This window comes from Callithrix jacchus, chromosome 8, assembly GCF_049354715.1.
Source record: "Callithrix jacchus isolate 240 chromosome 8, calJac240_pri, whole genome shotgun sequence".
Lineage (NCBI taxonomy): Eukaryota > Metazoa > Chordata > Mammalia > Primates > Cebidae > Callithrix > Callithrix jacchus.
This window is the reverse complement of record NC_133509.1, coordinates 111,602,611-111,621,218: the sequence shown is the minus strand read 5'-3', so window position 1 is coordinate 111,621,218 and position 18,608 is coordinate 111,602,611. Positions and strand designations below refer to the sequence as shown.

At 44.6% G+C, this 18,608-nt stretch overlaps 1 long non-coding RNA gene across 1 annotated transcript; it reads left to right on the top strand.

Annotated features, from left to right (window-relative positions):
• On the top strand, positions 1-13,110 carry LOC108593538 (uncharacterized). The gene is made up of 3 exons (XR_013521654.1): positions 1-77; positions 12,463-12,558; positions 12,913-13,110. It is a non-coding gene; the product is annotated as an uncharacterized LOC108593538 (long non-coding RNA).
• Positions 13,111-18,608: the final 5,498 nt, after the last annotated feature.

Below are 18,608 nucleotides of genomic sequence, written 5' to 3'. Positions count from 1 at the left end.
GAGAAGCAGGAAGTACATGGAGTTAAAGTAGGAAGTACATGAAACTAGTTGCCATTGGTAGGCAGGTGAGACCTTGGGTAAGTGGGCCTTGATTGACTACTGGGGAAACAAAGAGAAGGCATTTCTATTGGCTGTTGAGGAGCAGGAAGTACATGGAGTTAAAGTAGGAAGTACATGAAACTAGCTGCCATTGGTAGGTGGGCGGGACCTTGGGTACAGGGGCCTGCCGGGGCATACCGGGCAGGCTGTTGCTGGGCAGGGAATGGTGGGGCTTCTTTAGAAAAAATTTCTCTGTAGAGTTTTTTAACAGCGGGCTGGAGGTTGGATGCATAATTTAGTGCTGAATGTGGGCTTGGGCATGGTATGCAGAGGCGGGTGCGGGGAAGCTTTGTGGGGAAGCCAGATAATGAGCTTGGGTGATGACACAGTTATCAAGTGTGAAGAGTGATGAATGTGTTCGTTTGACTCCCGGCAGGGCAACTGGCTTTACAATATCATATTAAAAGTCTTAATACTTATGGTAAGAAAAGAAAAACATGTGCTGGACACAGTGGCTCACACCTGTAATCCCAGCACTTTGGGAGGCTAAGGCAGGTGGATCACAAGATCAAGAGATGGAGACCATCCTGACCAACATGGTGAAACACTGTCTCTACTAAAAATACAAAAATTAGCTGGGTGTGGAGGTGCCCACCTGTAGTCCCAGCTACTTGGGAGGCTGAGACAGGAGAATTGCTTGAACCCAGGAGGTGGAGGTTGCAATGAGCCAAGATTGCACCACTGCACTCCAGCCTGGGCAACAGAGAGAGACTCTGTCTCCGAAAAAAAAAAAAGAAAAAAAAAACAGAAAAACATGTATACAAAATTAGAGAAAAAAAAAAAAAAGAAAGTTACCATCATTTTCAAATTATATGATTGTCTATAAAAAATACCAAACTTTTTACAGATACAAATTTACAATTAATAAGAGCATTTATCAGAATTAATGGACACAAAATCAACGTTAAAGCCAATATAATTCCAGCAACAATCCAAGAGTTCCTCTTGGAGACATGTTTACCAGGAGTCTTACAGAAGAATTTTCATGATGTCTCTGTTTATAATAGCAAAAATGGAAAAGCATGGAATAGTTATCAATGACAAAATATCTATACATTAGGATATGTTCGTACAACAGAAAACTACACATCACTAAAAACTAATAAACTGTAACTATATATGAACAGAGATTATTCTCAAAAAACATATGGTCAAGTAATGTCTCAGAATTATAATACTGTATTATTCCATTTACATAAAATTCAAAACCAGACAAACCAAAAAAGTATATATTAATAGTCTAGTGACACATATATGGGAAGAAAATTATTAGTAAAAACAAAGGAATGAAAAACAGGACATTCATGTGAAGTCAGAGAGAGACTTCAAAGATATGGAAGCTGTTCTATCTCTGAGGCTGGGTGGTGGGTTCACAGGTGTTTGTTTACTATTTTTAAATGGTACGTGTATACATCATTTATATTATTTTCTGTATGACACACTGCATAATTAAAAAGTTTTAAGAAATATTTAGTCTATGGGACATTTCCGCATGAAGCTTTCACAAAATCGACTTTCCAGAGAAATAGGTGGATATGCCCTTTATTTATGTTCCCACAGATTCCCCTCTTTTAAAACGTGTACCAAATTATCTATTACTGCATATTTGTTGGTGTTGCCACCTAAATGGCAAGCTCCTTGAAGATAAGAATTACTTTTCTCATTCATCTTAGTATCCTTGGCACTTAGCACATGGTCTGGCTAATAAAGATTTGTTTTAGGGAAATGAGGGGACTAGTTGCTGAAAGGTGGTAAACCATACACATCTTCATGCAAACACAAATACACAGCTGTGGGAGGTGGATGAGTTCCTTTTAAAGTTTCTGTCTGGCCTGCCTGGACCCTCGTTACTTGAACCCCGAGTTACGGCCGAATTAAACGAGACGGAATAGGAGTTCAGGCTTTATTGGAGAATCTCCGGGCGGACTGGACTCATGCACAGCGGGGAGTCAGCATCTCGCGCCGGCTTTCTTTGTCTTGCGGTTTTTATAGGGGTAGAGGAGCCGAGGGAGTGGGAGAGCTGAGGTGATGGGTAGCGATTGGTCAGTTTAGGCTGCCAGGCGGGAAATTTGCGGGCGGGAGCCTGTTGGGCGGGAAGTTACTGGAGAGCTGAGGGGATGGATGGTGATTGGCTAAGGGGGTTGCTGGGCGGAAGGCAGTTGGAGTTGAGCCAGCTGGGGCTGTGCTGAGCCGGGAAGCTGGGCGGGGCAAGATAAGGGACTTTTCCATGCAAGGGAAGGGGAGCTCTCCACATGGGGAAGTTAAAAATATCTTCTATGTGGCTGGGCCCTGAGTGGGGGCAAGAGGGGCCCGAGGGTTCTCCACCAGATAGTTTCCTTTCTTGTTAAAAAAAAAATAAGTGTGCTAATAACTGTGTGCCTATCCTGTGTAGCTGTTAGACATGCCATGCTTACAGGCACGTAGTACATTCTATGTCCTTGTACTTTAACCAAGTTAACTGTGCTGGATGTGCTCACAGGCGTGTCCCAGTGCTTCATTGCTCTTATCTGTTTAGAAAAGTTTTAAGTTGTTAGCCAGTGGGTGTTAGTTTAGATTGTGAGGTTTGGCACCAGCCAATGGAGATCAGACACAGCAGTGACGACCCCAAATGCTTAAGGAATAAATTTGCCTGTTTTCCTTTGTTCCTTGTACTCTTGTGGCAACATGGCTAGTAAGAGTACCCTTCCTGGACATTCCTAGTCCAGGAAGTAAAAATTATGTTGTTAAAAAATCCTTTGTCTCAGTGCTAATTTTTTTTTGCAGCACCAAGCATGTATTTCCAACAACAGCTTATTTTCCTTTCAGATTTGTCTTATATTACAGTCTAGTAATTTTCCAACTCTTGATTTTTGGTAGTGCTGTTTTTGTTGGTTTTTTTTTTTTTTTTTTTTTTTGAGATGGAGTCTCCCTCTGTTGCCAAGATGGAAGTGCAGTGGTACAGTTTCAGCTCACTGCAGCCTCTACCTCCCAGGTTCAAGAGATTCTGGTGTCTCGGCCTCTGGAGTCACTGTTGTTACGGGAAAGGGGTCTCAGTACAGACCATAAGAGAGGGTTCTTCAATCCCACACAAGAAAGAATTCAGGGTGAGTCCACAGTGCAAAGTAAAAGCGAGTTTATTAAGAAAATAAAATGGTGAAAGTGTTACAGGAAAGAGGTCCGAATTCAAATCCCAAGAGAAGGTTCTTGGATCTCGCACAAGAAATAATTCAGGATGAGTCCTCAGTGCCGAGTGAAAGGAAGTTTATTAAGAAAGTAAAGGAATAAAAGAATGGCTACTTGGCCGGGCTCGGTGGCTCACACCTATAATTCTAGCACTTTGGGAGGCCAAGGCAGGTGGATCACGAGGTCAAGAGATCGAGACCATCCTGGTCAACGTGGTGAAACCCCATCTGTACTAAAAATACAAAACTTAGCTGGGCATGGTGGCACATGCCTGTAGTCCCAGCTAGTTGGGAGGCTGAGACAAGAGAATTGCTTGAACCCAGGAGGTGGGGGTTGCGGTGAGCTGAGATTGCGCCATTGCACTCCAGCCTGGGTAACAAGAGTGAAACTCCATCTCAAAAAAAAAAAAAAAGAATGGCTACTCCAGGCCAGGCATGGTGGCTCACGCCTGTAATCCCAGCACTTTGGGAGGCCTGGGCAGGTGGATCACTTGAGGCCAGGAATTCAAGACCAGCCTGACTAACATGGAGAAACCTTGTCTCTACTAAAAATACAAAATTTGCAAGGTGTGTTGGCACATGCCTGTAATCCCAGCTACTTGGCTGGAGAATCGCTTGAACCCTGGAGGAGGAGGTTGTGGTGAGCTGAGATCGCACCATTGTACCCAAGCCTGGGCAATAAGAGCGAAACCTCAGAAAAAAAAAAAAGAATGGCTACTCCAAAGACAGAGCAACCCTGAGGGCTGCTGGTTGCTCATTTTTATGGTTATTTCTTGATGATATGCTAAACAAGGGGTGAATTATTCATGTCTCCCCTGTTTAGACCATATAGGGTAACTTCCTGACATTCATGGCATTTGCACACTGTCATGGTGCTGGTGGGAGTAGCAGTGAGGACAACCAGAGGTCACTCTCATCGCCATTTTGGTTTTGGTGGGTTTTGGCCGGCTCCTTTACTGCGACCTGTTTTATCAGCAAGGTCTTTATGACCTGTATTTTGTGCTGATCTCCTATCTCTCCTGTGACTTAGAATGCCTTAACCTCTGGGAATGCAGCCCAGTAGGTTTTGTTATTCACATCCAATAGTACCGAATATTAAGTGCATTTAATAAAGAGATCTTCCAAACGGCCTTTGTGTGGACAACAAGGCTGTTTTATCTCTCACTTGGGTATAGGCAGGCGAATCTGAGAAAGGACTGGGGTGGGAATTGGTTTTATAGGTTGGAGCAATTTTTGGGAGGCCAGGGGTGTTACAGAGTAAGATTAGTTACAGTGCTGGGGGTAGGGGCAAGGAGTATACATTACCATAAGTTCAGTTACAGTGGTGGGTGGGGTAAGGCGTGAGAGTAGTTAAGATAGTAGGGTGGGGCGGAGGGATATTCACAGAGCAAGAACAGTTAAGATGGCAAGGTGGGGTGAGGAATATTCACGTTATCATAACCGTTAGGATGGCAGGATGGGGAGAGAAGATCAATGTCTGGGAGAAGCTCCACTGGATGATCAGGGATAATGGCCAACACAGGCAGTGGGGGATGGGGGAGCAATCGGCCAAGGCAGGCAGGACTTCAGACTTTCTGGGTCCAGTCTTGCACATGGAAGCCTGACAGGCTTCAGCCTTATTTTACCCAGGTCCTATTCAAGATGGAGTTGCTCTGGTTCACACACCTCTGACAAAAGAACAGCTACTCCTATTCTTTTGGACAGGAGTAGGGCATTACCAAAAGTAACAGGAGGAACACGTGTTCCCTAGGTACAGTGCTTGTATATAGAGGATAAAAAAGATCATAGGGAGATGTGCTCTGCTACAAGGGTTTGTGTTAGAGGATTAATTTATTAATGACTATGTTTTGCAAGAATCAATATGATCTTTAAAGCAAAATTAGGAATGCCTTTATTCTTGAGATATCGGGATACTAGGACACTTGCAAGTCTGGGTCTGTTTAGTAAACACTATCAAGTTATCTAAACATTATCATGTTCCTTTAACTGTGAACATCTAGAGGCTAGGAATACCTGACTTTCTGGGAATGTGGCCCAGCAAGTCCCAGCCTCATCTTCCTAACCCTCACTCAAGATGAAGTTGCTCTGGTTTGAATGCCACAGGCACCCACCAGCACGCCCAGCTAATTTTGTCTTTTTAGTAGAAAGGGGTTTCACCATGTTGACCAGGCTGGTCTGGAACTCCTGACCTCAAGCGATCCACCCACCTTGGCCTCCCAAAGTGCTGGGATTACAGGCATGAGCCACCAGGCCTGGCCTCAACTCTTGTTTTTATCCTAATCTTTTCTTAAATTCAGAGCTTTCTGGGGTGTGTGTGTGTGTGTGTGTGTGTGTGTGTGTGTATACACATGCAGGTGTACACATAAAGGCTGAGGAAAGGAGATTGGAGGGGGACGGTGGAGAGTGTACAGAGGAAAAGGAGGAAGTATAGATATTCAAAAGCAAAGAATTCCCTTTTCCAGAGTAAAAGCCAGTCTCAGCAAAACTAGGGTGTAGGTAATGTTAAACAGACCCTTGGAATTCCCCCCAGTTTGCCTTTTGGGTCCCTTCCTGCCCCCTACTCTAGCCCTGCTCCCCACTCCCACCTCTCTTGTCTTTGACTTCATCTCAAAAGACTGACGTGCAAATTTCTTTTTAGATGCCAGTTGAGACCTAATATACTCCTCCCTCATGGACATTTGCTGTTCAACAAGGGACCCCTTAAGGCAGAAAAGCTTGTAAAACTCAAGAAGCACAGCTCCAACGTGCTATTTTAGGCACTGTAACAGATTGGTGCAGGGAAAAAAAGGGAAAGATTTCACTGAAAAGTATCTCCATTTCTGGTTTTTCCTTTTTTTTCTTTTGCTGTTATCTTGGCTCACTGCAACCTCTGACTCCTGGGTTTAAGCGATTCTCCTGTCTCAGCCTCCTGATCCTGAGTAGTTGGGATTACAGGCACCCCCCACCATGCACACTTTCTTGGCCAGGCTGGTCCTGAATTCCTGAGCTCAGGTGATCCTCCCACCTTGGCCTTCTAAAGTGCTGTGATTATAGGCGTGAGCCACCCCCCGCGCCTGACCTATTTCTGGATTTTCTTGAAGATTGAATGCTATGGCCTCACTGTGCCTAACATCCTATTGTTGTAACCGAGTGAGAGCGAAATGACCACTGAGACAAAGACTAGGCCAAATTACAGGGTCTTTTTTGCCGGCGGCCACGGAGGACTCATGTCTCTCTAATCTGTGGCCCCAAAAGGAGGGTGTCAAGACCTTTTATGCCCGTAAACCACCTCCTGGGTGGGGGTGAGGGCAAGGGGACTTTGGACATTCCGTAAACCACCTCCTGGGTGGGGGTGAGGGCAAGGGGCTTTGGACATTCCAAGGGCCAGGGGACTTAGGACATTCTGATTGTTACTTCAGTGGTTCACAGAAGTCAAGATAAGCATTAGTTTACACATTGTCTGGGTAGGTGGAAAATTACAGACCTCAGTTACTTGTTATAAGTCTTAGTTTTCCTTAAAATGGCGCAGGGGCCAAAAGGGCTTTGGTTTGGACTGCTTGCCTGTCATATTAGGGTTACAGAGAGTAGTTTCAACGGAAAGCCAAGGTACGGTCGAGTTATGAAGTTTATGGGGCAATTACCATGTCACACTATAAGACAACTATTGCATGGTGCTGGGAAGCAGCCACTCTTAATTTTTTTTGGTTTGGTTTCTATTTTTCATTTGTATTTTATTTTTTTGAGACATGGTTTCCCTCTGTTGCCCAGGCTGGCCCTTTAAACAGGCTGTCCATCATCCTGAAGCTCTTCCCAGTCTCTATGGCTGGCTTCATTCAAATGCATCTCATCTGTCTGTTGGAGTTGGTGAGGCCTTGCTCTACTGCATCCATAAAGTGTAGGAGGGATGAAAAAGGAGAAAGTACATCCAAGAGAGCTCTGGGCCACGCAAGAAACTCTTACAGATTTTCTTAACAGGACTTGTAATAATAATTTTAAATAAACTTCAGCAATTCACTGATTGCTGTACACTGTCAAAAGGGATCACAGAAGATCGCTTGTGGGGGTGATGATAAAGATGTTACTGGTGATGACGGGGATGATGATGTGATGATGATTATGGTCTTGGTTTGCTATAAATACCTGAGACTGGATAATGTATAAGAAAAGAGGTTTATTTGGCTCGTGGTTCTGCAGGCTATACAGGAAGCATAGTGCTGGCATCCACTTCTGGGGAGGCCTCAGGAAGCTTTCAAATATGGTGGAAGGCAAAGGGACATAGGCATATCACATGGTGAAAGCAGGAGCAAGAGACAGAAGCAAGAGAATGAGATGCCACACACTTTTAAACAGCTAGATCTGGGCCAGGTGCGGTGGCTCATACCTGTAACCCAGCACTTTGGGAGGCCGAGGCGGGCGGATCATGAGGTCAAGAGATGGAGACCATTCTGGCCAACATGGTGAAACCCCGTCTCTACTAAAAATACAAAAATTAGCTGGGTGTACCTATAGTCCCAGCTACTTGGGAGGCTGAGGCAGGAGAATCTCTCCGGGAGGTGGAGGTTATAGTGAGCCAAGATTGTAACACTGCACTCCAGCCTGGTGGCAGAGTGAGACTCCATCTCAAAAAAAATTAAAAATAAAATAAAAATAAACAGCCAGATCTCAGGAGAGTCACTCACTATCTGGCAGGTAGCACCAAGGGAATGGTGCTAAACTATTCATGAGAAGTTCATCCCCATAGTCCAATCACCTCCCACCAGGCCCCACCTCCAATACAAGGGAATGGTGCTAAACCATTCATGAGAAATTCATCCCCATAGTCCAATCACCTCCAGACCCCACCTTCAATACTGGGGATTACAATTCAACATGAGATTTGGGCAGAGACACAGAATTATATTCTGAATTATCAGTAGTGGTGACCAGGATGATGATGATAGCTCCATCCATGGTGTGGCACATCCAATGCCAGGCTCCGTGGTGGGCACTGTATGCTTCAGCTCTGGTCATTAGAACAAGCTTACAAAGTAGACGGAATTATTACCATTTTACAGAGGAGAAAATTGAGGATCCGGGGAGTTATGTCAGGAGCCCCCACCTGGGCAGTCTCCAGGCACTCTTTTACAGCCACATAATTCTTCTGTCAGTAATTTTTTCTGAGCGTGTATGTGCCTCCTTTTCCATCTATTTATCCATAAAGTATAAGTTAGTACCATGATTATTAGTTAATATCTCAAGGCACAGAATATGCTCAGGGCAAAGTTTGCTGTGAACAATAGTGGATGTAAATCCACATTTCAAATCGTCTTCTGTATAGTTTTTTACTCTTTTTTATTTTTTTGGCCAATTGCTTGTCAGATGTGATTAGATCAACATTATTTTTACCTTATCAGATAGTTGACAAAGAGCTTGTAGTAGGAGTAGAAGTTTCAGCTGTGTCATTTTTCATGTCAACTTGCAGTTTGAGCTATGATTTCTAATTGTCCTCTTTGTGAGAGCAAATCCGTTAAAACTAGATAATACTGCCTATAAATTCACGTAATCAGCTAAAGATAACTGCAAGGGGCCAACATGCCAGCGTGGGTGCCTCAGCTCCTTCTCGAAAGCCCCTTCCCTGCTCCTTACCCCAAGTCTCACTGGCCCTGGGACAGTGAGAGACCAAGGCAGAGTGACAACTTAATTTCCTTCTTTTTGTTTATATTTGACCAGTGTGAATAGTTTTAAAAGCTTCCAGAGGGCTGGTCACAGTGGCTCACACCTGTAATCCCAGCAGTTTGGGAGGCCAAGGCCGGTAGATCATGAGGTTAGGAGTTCAAGACCAGCTTGGCCAACATGGTAAAACCCCATCTCTACTAAAAATACAAAAAATTTAACTAGGTGCAGTGGCATGTGCCTGCAATCCCAGCCACTCCGGAGGTTGAGGCAGGAGAATTGCTTGAACCGTGGAGGCAGAGGTGGCAGTGAGCTGAGATGGCGCCAATGCACTCCAGCCTGGGCGACAGAGCAAGACTCCATCTCCAGAAAAAAAAAAAAATAGCTTCCAGCATTCCAAGCATCATCCTGTGCCCCTTATTTTGAGGCCCATGGCAGTGGTCCTAAGATCCAAACACAGGGATCTCTCTCTCTCTCTCTCTCTCTCTCTCCCCCCCCCCCCCGCGCCCCCAACCCTCCCCACTCCACTGCCTCAAGACCTGTGCTTCTACCGTGGTAGACTGCCTTGGTGTCAGTTTTGGTTTTCATTAGAGCAAAAATGTTTGGAACCAGGAGTCAAGGCCCACCTTATCTATTTGTTTTTCTTTCTCTTCCTTCCCGTATTTTGTTTCCTGCCAAAAGAAAAATGCTGGCTTTGAATTTGAAAAAAAAAAAAAAAAGTCCTTCAGTGGAATTAAAATATAAAGCTTTTGGATCTTTTTTACTGGGAAATATCTGCATGTTGCTTGACTGCCTGCCATCCCATCTCCCCTGTTCTGAGGGGCTCAATAAATGTCCATGGAATAAATGAAGGCAGGAGGAAAGAAGAAATGAAGGAGTGTTTTGGGGATGCCTGAGATGGTTAAGAGAAAGAGGAAAATTGAGAAATGATGGGATGGCAGGACTTGGAGATAGAATTGGGGGCTTCAGAAGTCCTCAGGCACCCACCTTTGAGAATTAAATGACATCTAACCTTGGTCAGCATTTGGAAGGACACTTTTTGTTCAAAAAAGAAAAACGGTACAGTACACTGTGATAAGACCATTTCCTTCCTCACAGCGTCTCCTTTAATGTCAGGTCTGAAATATGAAGTCATTAGGGGATATTAAAACAGTGCTGACAAACTAATTAACAAAAGACATTACGCCGGATGGGCTCAATTTATCCTTTTTAATGGTTCTTATAAATGGGTGCCGCCAATTAAAATTAATAAAGATTTACCAGCGATTGCCCGGTGTACATTGCTAGGAAGCGCCGCTGAAGGTCGGCTTAAAGTCAGCTTTGTCAAAGCTGCAAGTTCAGCTCCTGAGCAGCAAGCCCCGCAGAGTCCCGGCTTTTTTGTTTCCCGCTGGCTGTTTCTCCTTCAGCTCCCTCCTCTCGACTTTCTATCCTTGGCTGAGTTGTTTGCCCACCATCTCTTCCACCCCACTGTCAGCTCCACTCCATCCTAGGCTGACGGAGATGCTCAAAACTTAAATACATAAAGGAAAGAATAAAACACTGCTCCCCGCCTTACGGTCGCTGGTCCGATTTGTCAATTTGCATGATGGCATTTCTGCTGTTACTTATGGAAAGTGCCTTCTGGGTTTGTTTAGCAGATCCCATTTCTTGAGATCCACGCAGGCTGGCTTGTGTCCTCAGATTCCTGGGACATCCAACAGGGAGGTGCACTTCACTGGGGTCATAGGGGTGGTCCTGAAAACGCTGTCCTGAGAGTTGTCCCTAAACTGGAATGTGCTTTCAGTGGGTGGGGCTTTGGAAAGAGTGGTGATGGTCACCATTCAGAGAATGTTCTAGTCACTCTCCTTTTTATGAAGTGCAGATTTCTTTTATGATGCATGAGACAGTTCCTAATTGATCTCGTCTTAATGCAAGGGATGCCTGTGATGCCTGCGCAGATGGGACCACTGGTCTAAAGCCCTCCTTTCTGAGCACTTCGCCTGCTCAGGGCTGAGCAGCTGCTCTGCTAGAACTCTTCTTACCCCTAGATCCAACCTTCTTCTGTCCCACAGTTAGGCTGGTCTTGCTCTACTCAACATCAGCCTTGGGGGTGAGTTCTTCTTTTAGCCGGCGTTCAAGGATTGGGGCCAAGTGAGCTCCTGAAAAATACCTTTGTCTTTCCTGTAAACAGGGTTCAGTTCTTGCCTCCTTGCAACTGGATATGGTGGTAGTAGCAAGGGTTGGGGATGAGATAAAGTGGGAGTCTCCAAAGAAGTGAAATCTTAGAGGCACTTGTCCCGGGGCCACGCGTACAGCTGTCACTAGCTGCAGGACGGAGTCAGGATTCCACCTCTCCGTTCAAGCCTGGGAGGAGTCTGTGTTTGAGGGTAAGTGATGGTAAGGGAATTTCTTTAAGGCAAAAGCCAACAGGCTGGAATCACAGGAGCCTGAAGTGTGGTTCCCAGAGGGTGTTTTTGGATGAGATTAATTTTGGAATCTGTTGACTGAGTGAAGCAGATTGTCCTCCTTGGTGTGGGAGCCTCATCCAATCAGTTAAAAGCCTAGAAAGCAAAAAGGTGGCCCTTCCACAGTGAGAGAGAATTCTCTTCAACAGCATTTTGGACTTGTCAGCTTCCATAATCATGTGAGGTAATGCCTTAGAGCAAAATTGTCTCTCCTCTCCTCTCCTCTCCTCTCCTCTCCTCTTTCTCTTTCTCTTTCCTTTATTTCTTTCTTTCTCTCTCTTCCCACTTCCTGCCTCCCTCCTTCCCTCCCTCCCTCCCTCCCTCCCTTCCTTTCTCTCTCCCTCCCTCCCTTCCTCGCTCCCTCCCTTTCTCTCTCCCTCCCTCCCTCCCTTCCTCTCCCTCTCCCCCTCCATCCCTCCCTTCCTTTCTCTCCCTCTCTCCCTCCCTCCCTCCCTTCCTTTCTCTCCCTCCCTCCCTCCCTCCCTCCCTCCCTTCCTTTCTCTCTCTCTCTCTTTCTGTCTTCTATCTATCATCTATTGCCTATTGGTTCTGGTTCCCTGGAATACTCCAACTAATACGTCTGCATTTCTGTCACCTTCATCTATTGACAATATGGGGATAGTATTGCCCTGATTCTCAGACTGTGTGATTGGAGGAAAGTGACATTCTTGTCAAGTCAAATGGCTGTGTTAAAATAGTCTCAGAAAAGCTGAGCATGGTGGCTCATGCCTGTAATCACAGCACTTTGGGAGGCTGAGGCAGGCAGATCACTTGAGGTCAGAAGTTCAAGACCAGCCTGGCCAACATGGTGAAACCTCATTACTACTGAAAATACAAAAATTAGCTGGGCATGGTGGTGCACACCTGTAATCCCAGCTACTCAGGAGACTGAGGTAGGAGAATTGTTTGAACCCGGAAGGCAGAGGTTGCAGTGAGCCAAGATCATGCCACTGCACTCCAGACTGGGTGACAAGAGCAAAACCCCATCACAAAAAACAAACAAACAAACAAACAAAAAAACTCAGAAAGAAGCTAATTCTTCAGTGTCTCCAAAAAGGAGAGAACCAGGAAGGGAATTACTTTAAAAATCAGAACAATAATAGCACAATGGAATCTATTTTTTCTAGGTCATTCTGAGTCATAGAAACCAGAGATGGACACGCTCCTTAATGCAAGGGCTGGACCACAGGACTAGGAGGGACAACTCTCATGGAAACGGCAGGGTAGGTCCATTCTCACCTCAGAGGGCTCCAGGTAGAGCGGACTCCAGCTACCTTTTCTATTACCCCTTCCCCACTTCTCACCTAATTTTCAAATCTTCACAGAAAATTGGAAAAGGGCAAGGCAGGCAATCCCACAGCTAAGCTCCTCTGAAGGCCATGGGGGAACCGTCCATGGGCAATGAATTCGCTGGAAATGTGACCTCCAGAGAACCTGACTCTCTGGGAGGCATTAGCCACACTCTTAATCGTGCATTTTATTGTTTCCTCTCTAGCATCGCACAGCAAGTCACTTGTGTGACAGTACATTAGGGACGACAGAGCAAGTTAGAATAAATAGACTCTGTTCCCTTGCAGAGCCTCCTCTATCAGAAACCAGGACGCAAATGCCTTCTGAAGGCCAGACGGGTAAAGAGTCCCTGAAATGGACTGAAGAGATGAATTCAAAAGGGAAGAGTTCCCAGGAGTCCTTCAGTCCAACCAGTCTTAAGCAGCAAGATACAGATACACGAGATGAAAAATAAAATGTTTCCCACTATGATCTATGGTTTTAATATTAGGGATCAATTTAATTTTAACTGTGATCTCTCCCCACTACCAAGTTGTCAAATGTGATTTTACAGTACCCTCATCCGGAAGGGGTAACAAGGGGCTGTTGAAAGACCAGTGGACTTGGAACCAAAAGATGTCCTGGAGTCCTTTCGTTCCTCAGCTGCTGGTAGGGTGACTTTGGATAAAGAACCCCACTTCTCTATGTTCTGATTGCTTCAGCTTTCTTTCAATTAGGAGTCACACTCCCCACTTACCTCAAAAAAGACTCAAATGAGACTATGTACCCAAAAACAATGTGTACATAAATGTGTGGAGTTATTAGTTACCCCTAAGGATTTCTAATCAGAAGGGAAAATGGAATGAGACTGAAGATGTGTTCTTAGCTGGAGAAATAAGATAATATTTATTATACTTGAGTAGTTAACAACCTTGTACATTGGACATTTTTATCTTCTTTACACAGATGAGAAAAGAAAAGTTTAATAAAGTCATGAATTCCACATGGTCATACAATGAGGGAGTACCAATACTTAGACATGAGTTCATGTCTTCTGACTCCATAGTTCATGCCCTTTCTACCATGCTAAGCTGGCTTTGATCAGTGTCCCAGAATCATCCAGTCAGTACTCTAAGTCTCAGCCCCTTCTCAGGAACTGAGTTAATGAGACAGTAGAGACAAACAACGTCAGGGCCTCAGCCTCTATTGCCTATTTATAGTCCTGTGGACTTGTGTGGGAGAAATATCATTTATTTGCTGTCCATCCATCCATCCACTCACCCACCCACCCATCATCTAGGGGTCTTTAAGATGATAGAAAAAAATAGGATTTGGGGCTGGGCATGGTGACTCACGGTGGTATTCCAGCACTTTGAGAGTTTGAGACCAGCCTGAGCAACATGGTGAAACCCTGTCTCTATAAAAAAAACAAAAAACAAAAAACCCCACAAAAATTAGTTGGGCATGATTGCTTGAGCCCAAAAGGCAAGGCTGCAGTGAGCTGTGATTGTACCACTGCACTCCAGCCTGGGTGACAGAGCAAGGCCCGGTCTCAAAAAAAAAAAAGGATTTGGAGGTGGAAGAACTGGCTTTCACTCCCCATTGCAGACTTTCTTCCACCTGCATCAGAAATATTTAAGTACACAAATTCCCAAACCTACTGAATTAGACTATCCAGAGCTAGAACCTAGTAATCTGTTTATTTAACAATCTCTCTAGGTGACTCTGATATCCCTAAAGTTTGAGGATTACTGCCAAAGGCCTCATCCCAACTTCTGGTAGGTTTCAAGCTGCTCGAAGAATATAAAATCAAGCATTAGCCTGGTTTGGTGTGAGGGACTGGTATGGGCTCTGTCCTAGAGATTGAGTTATCCTTGACTCCCTGCTCTCCCTGTGAAGAGGGGCTCTCTGATGTTCCCTTTTCTTCCATTCTTTTTGCCTCCAGTTCTGGCTTTTTCCCTAAGCAAGGGAATAATCTTCCCTGATTTGGTGACACTCAAGGTTGATCCTGCTCTGGGGTATTCTTCTCTTCCCCTCTACACTAAAACATGGCACATTCTAGAATCCTAGAGCACTGAGGAACCCTGGAGATTAAAACTGTCTATGCTCTTTCTATTATATAAAGCTTCCTTGCATATAGATAGAGTTTAAAAACACTTGAATATATGAGTCAATGACTGAATATCTCCCAGGCTATTCCAGGCTCAAAATATTTGCCTAGGACAAGCACTTCATGATCACTGGGAAACTAGACATCTATAATAGACATTTTACTTATTCTCATTTACTATAACAGTAACTATGGATATTAGTATCATTTATTGAGCATCTATGTGCCAAATGATATATTAGATGCTTTACACATATCATCATCTTTTTTTTGTTTGTTTGTTTTTGAGATGGAGTCTCCCTCTGTTGCCCAGGCTCAGTCTCGGCCTCCCAGGTTCAAGTGATTCTCCTGCCTCAGCCTTTCGAGTAGCCGGAACAAGTAGCTGGAACTACAGGCATGTGCTACCATGTCTGGTTAATTTTTTTACTTTTAGTAGAGACGGGGTTTTGCCATGTTGGCCAGGCTGGTCTCAAACTGATGTCGAGTGATCTCCCCAGCTTGGCATCTCAAAGTGCTGGAATTCCAGGCATGAGCCACCGCACCAGCTTACACACATTATCTTACAGCATTCTTACAAAAGTCTGGCAAAGTATGCATTTTTATCTTCAGTGTACAGATGAAGAAACTGAGGCTCAGAAAACTAAGCTGACTTGTTCTAGGTCACAACTAGGAGTAGCAGAGCTAGATACGTGTGCCCAAAGCCCACCCCGCCTTTTTTTTTTTTGGACTATCCCAGGGAGTTCTTTATAGCCTAAATATCACTCTGGCAGGTATCCCAGGAATTGTGTTGACAGCTTGAATCATTGAAACTGCCTGGTCGTAGCCTACACAGAAGCCTTGAGAAATAGTGACAACAATCCTCACCAAACATGAACGCTTTGGGTGCAGTTATTGTAACTTCAATGAGAGTAGGCTCACATTTGGGCAGACTCTCCTGCTCTCAGTCAAAAGCGGAATAGGATGGTGATCTCTCAGCCTACAAACCATTGAAACTACTTGAAGAAAATGCATATGATGGAAAGAATGAAATCTTGTACTTATTTAGCTCTTAATACATTACAAAACACTTCCACATACATGCTCCAAATTCTTGCCTGAATACACATGCTCCAATAATCCTCATAGCAGGTAGGTTGCAGGAGGACATTATAATTTTCCATAATTGTTTAGATGAAAACATGGAGGCTCAGAAATGATAAGTAAATTGTCAAAGTAATGTAACCAGTGAGTGGCTGAACCAGGATGAGAACACAGTTCTCCAGACCTCAAACCTACCACTGTATCTATTACAAAAGTTCTTCTCAAAACTTTTGTTTTTGAGACAGAGCCTCACTCTGTTGCCCAGGCTGGAGTGCAATGATATGATCTCAGCTCACTGCAGCAATCTCTGCCTCACAGGTTCAAGGAATTCTCTTGCCTCAGCCTCCGGAGTAGCTGGGATTACAGGCACCCGCCATCTCGCCTGGCTCATTTTTTTGTATTTTTTAGTAGAGACAGGGTTTCACTATGTTTGGCTAGGATTGTCTCCAACTCCTGACCTTGTGATCCGCCGGCCTCGGCCTCGGCCTCAGCCTCCCAAAGTGCTGGGATTATAGGCATGAGCCACCCTCCCGGAGGCTTCTCAAAACTTTAATGTGTAAATACATCACTTGGAGATCTGTTTAAATGCAGATCCTGATTCAGGAGGCCTAGGATGGGGCCTGAGATTTTGTATTTCTTCTTTCTTTTTTTATTTTACTTTTATTTTTTATCAATCAGTGCAGAGGAATCTTTCTTTCTTTTTTTTTTTTTTAAAAAAAACAGAATAGTCTTCTGTCACCCAGGCTGGAGTTCAGTGGTGCAATTTCAGCTCATCTCAACCTCTGCTTCCTGGGTTTAAGCAATTCTCATGCCTTAGCCTCTTGAGTAGCTGGGACTACAGACACACACCACCACACCCAGCTAATGTTTATATTTTTAGTGGAGACAGGGTTTTGCCATGTTGGCCAGGCTGGTCTCGAACTCCTAACCTCAGGTGATCCACCTGCCTTGGCCTCCTGAAATGCTGGTATTACAGGTGTGAGCCACTGTGCCTGGCCAGATTTTGCATTTCTAACAAGCTCTCAGACGTTGCCAATGCTGTTGTCCACAGACCACAGTTTGGTCAGTGAAGTTCTAGACTATTGTGCCTTGGTCTGGGCACTGATCATCTCTTTCAGGCTGAAATCCTCACCAGGCCACACTTCTTCAAGTCCCCTCCTTGCTTTTTCCCTTGTCATCTTGTGTGGGGGCTTCTTTTTTAGTAGGGTAGATTCAGGATGTTTGTGAAAAGAATTATAACAGGAAAAGAAGGCCGGGCGCGGTGGCTCATGCCTGCAATCCCAGCACTTTGAGAGGCTGAGACAGCTGTATCACCTGAGGTCAGGAGTTGGAGACCAACCTGGCCAACATGGTGAAACCCCATCTCTGTAAATAATAATAATAATAATAATAAAAGGAAAAGAGTAACGTCTTGTTTGATGCCATTTCTTTTTCCGAAAAATGGAAATGAAATAATACACCACTTTTAAGTTCCTTTTAGGATCATGAAGATGAGAAATGTAAGTCAGTAAATCACATAAAAAGTGCCCAGCTGAGGACAAACCAGCAGGGTTCTAGCCTCCATACTCCTTTGAGTTTTCTATCGCAAAAGTGTAAATTTTGAAGTAAGGAAAATACTCTAGGAACTTTATTGGAGGAAAGGGCACCTACCTTTAATGAATGAGCCTCCATCTCATCCCCAAGACACCTGTGGATCAATTGAGATTCAATTAGCATTCATTGAACATCTACTATAAAATAACAATAGCCAGTAGCTAATGAGGGTTTCTTATGGCCTGGCATGGTTTCAAACACTTTCATGTTCATTTAATCTTGCTATCCACCCTTAAAGTATGTAACTGGCCCAAAGTCTCATAGGAAATAGATGGCAGAGCATGAATTCAAACCCAGTCCTCTCCCCTGCTGACTCCAGCTGCTTAACCCCCTGGCTGTGCACCTCCACTTCTGGGATGAACTGGGAGTATTCAGAGGAACAGGCAACACGGAATAGGAAGGCAAGTAATTTGGCCATATAAAGCTGGTGCTTTACAAATAATATCCCCCTCAAGTCTGACAACAACCCTTTGAGGTAGGAGGAGCCTCCCATTTTAGAGATGAGGAAATAGGAGAGCGATGTAATAACCTTTCCCAGGTCTCACAGTTAGCAAGTGACAGAGCCAAGGCTAAAACTCAGGAGTTTCTGACTCCAAAGCCCACACTTCTCTCATTATCCTTTAATGAGCTTTATTACCAGCCCGTCTCAGTCTATTTGTGTTGTTATAAGGGAATACCTGAGGCTGGGTGATTTATTAAAAAAAAAAAAAAAAAAAAAGAATTTGGTGGAGCACAGTGGCTCATGCCTGTAATCCCAGCACTTGGGGAGGCCAGGTGGGTGGATCTTAAGGTCAGGAAATCGAGACCATCCTGGCCAACATGGTGAAACCCTGTCTCTACTAAAAATACAAAAAATCAGCTGGGAGTGATGGCAGGTGCCTGTAGTTCCAGCTACTTGGGAGGCTGAGGCAGGAGAATTGCTTGAACCTCACAGGCGGAGGTTGCTGTGAGCCAAGATTGTGCCACTGCACTCCAGCCTGGAGATGGAGCAAGACTCCATCGCAAAAAAAAAAGAAAGAAAGAGAAAGAAAAAAAGAATTTATTTGATTTGGCTCACAGTTCTGGTGTCTAAAAGATTGGGTATCTGGTGAAAGCCTCAGGCTGCTTCCACTCGTGACAGAAGGTGAAGGGGAGCTGCTATGTGCAGAGATCACATGGTGAGAGAGGAAGCAAGGGAGACAGGGGAGGCATTAGGCTCTTTTCAATCATCAGCTCCCACAG